The sequence below is a fragment of the Triticum aestivum genome, chromosome 5A (genome assembly GCF_018294505.1).
Source record: "Triticum aestivum cultivar Chinese Spring chromosome 5A, IWGSC CS RefSeq v2.1, whole genome shotgun sequence".
In the NCBI taxonomy this organism is placed as follows: Eukaryota; Viridiplantae; Streptophyta; class Magnoliopsida; order Poales; family Poaceae; genus Triticum; species Triticum aestivum.
In genome coordinates, this window is record NC_057806.1 from 350,953,511 (window position 1) to 350,955,978 (window position 2,468).

The window sequence follows — 2,468 nt, forward strand, 5'->3', positions numbered from 1 at the left end:
TTGTCTAGATACAGATGTATCTAGACTCATTTTAGTGCTAGATACCTCCGTATCTAGACAAATATAAGACAAGTAATTCGGAACGAAGGGAGTATAAATTAGTGGTAAATGTGTGTTTTATCTTTAGTTTGACAAGTGTCATTTTGTATAGACTTTTTAACGTTCCTAGTTCTTGAAATTGAAACTACTTTCAAAATCCGTTTCGAAAAAAAACTGCTTTGAAAAGTAACTGTGTTGATCGTCTTGTCTGAATGCATATTACTACTTCACCAATTACTTGGGTTACCTGTCTTTGTTTGATTGCATTGTGGCTTCAATTATTTGTTTCCTTTAAAAGTTTGCCCCGGGTAACTCCAAATCCTAGATCCGCCACTGTGCTGGTGAGTAGCTTCAACTCACTGTCTTCATCAAGACAGGACCTTGGGGTCATCTCGCTGTCCTCAAGATGGTTTGGCTCACTATCTTCCCTAAAGTTCTGCCTGGCGTAAGAGATACGAGTCTGAAAGAGAAACAAGGAGACACGTAACAGGTTTCACAATTATATAAGCAAATAAATGGATCTGTTCTGCATAAGGAACATGTTTTTACAACTACAATTTGAAACTGGTAGTTGTAGCAAACATCCAATCAGATGTAAACAGCAAAGCAAACATCATTGGAGGAAATGATGCCTATCCAAATCTATACTAGAACAAAGTTTGAAGGCTTGAGAAGGATGAACTTACATTACATGTTAACACGGGCTGGAAAAAGCCCTTCTCCATGTTGATGGAAGGATAATTCAATAAATTCCCCAAAGAAAATTCTTTATAAGCGTTGCCATTATTCTACATTTTGCAAAGAGTAAATATAGATCAATTAATATTGGAAGAAACAAAGGATAGTGAAGCTCAGGTGCAGACCGATGATACATAATCAAATAGCAATTAATTAAGTACAACGTTACAAGGCAAAAGGGAGAGAGGTACTGACAAGAGCAATGCAGAGCCCATTATTGTTTTGATATCATATGATCCTTTGAGCAAGGAGATTCATCTGAAATTAGTTTTCATACAAGAGAGAAAGTAAGGCACAAACAGAAATTTAGGAGTTCAAATTTTGAATTGATATCATAGACAGTACCTGACGCTGGGCTCCCAGCAGTTCTAATAGGGGTTTGGCCACTGGAGTAGGGGTAAAGTGTGGTACAGTTGGGCCTGTGTTTTCTGTGGCTGCTGATCTATCGGATTTAACAGGTATCACTACCTTTTCCAAATACCTAGTTTGTACTCCTTGAGGATCTGCACTCACCCTCTTCGTTTTGGACATCTATTATGAAAGAACAACATTTGACTGGAAAAACATAGTGTGACGACACATGTAATAGGTATAGAAAATGGATAGGTATGGCATATACTCATATATGATGCTTGAACTAAGCAGATGGTGTAACAAAGTAGAAGTAATGCAAGAGGTCAGATGCAAAATATGTGCGACCAATACAACTTTGCAAAGTTAGAGCAAGCACCTTGATGGGTGAATAAGATAGGCCATCCTCCACCATGCCAAGTTTGTTAGCCAGTGGATCGTTCCGCAATATTCCTCTCGTGCGCCCATTCTCATATTCATTTTGATAATGTTCAATATCTGACATGCATGAAAACATAAAAACAAGTGAGATTTTCTTTGTAATACAGAAGTGATTCTAATCCAATATTGCCTCCCTGTAAACCCCTTTGTGCTATCTCTGCAATTCTTTTAAAAGATGCCATGCATGCTGTAATTTGTTGTGTGCATTAATATAATGTGGCCTACTACTCAAAATATGAGAGCTCCAGAAGTGATGACACTTCACAAATGATAGCTTCAACATATAGTAAAGAAGAACAAGTCGACCTGACCTGACAGATTCAAAATATACTAAGGGAGAACAACTCGACCTGACCAGTCGACCGCAAGAGAAGAGTATCATCTTAAAGAAGAGCAGAAGAGCAAGCAGATTGAAGATATTACAAGTCTTTCAATACAATGTCGGTTGGCCACCCATGATGAACCAGAGCGCACAGAGAAATATTATTCTTTCCGGTCTCTCCATATGTGGCTCACATGCATTTCGAAACTAAAGTAGGAACATTTAGCTAACCAATTAAACATCTCTCAGTTTTACTAATATCAGCAACAATATCGTATATGAATTTGTACAACTAAGCTTGTTTAGCTCGATGGGTGGAGCAGTGCTATTACGACACGAACCACGTAGGCTTATTGTGGTCATCATAAAATGGGGAAACCATAAGCATGATGAGTACAGTGTTGACCGTGGCAGTGGGATGGCAGATCTGAAGCTGCAAACCACGCAAAGGGTAGTTAGCAACCGATGTTTGCTTTGAATTAACAACTAAGATTTGGTATGGACAAGAAAGTACGGACAACAAGTGACAAAGAAATGCAATTATGCTGTTTCTCTATATGTCGCGACATGCATTTGG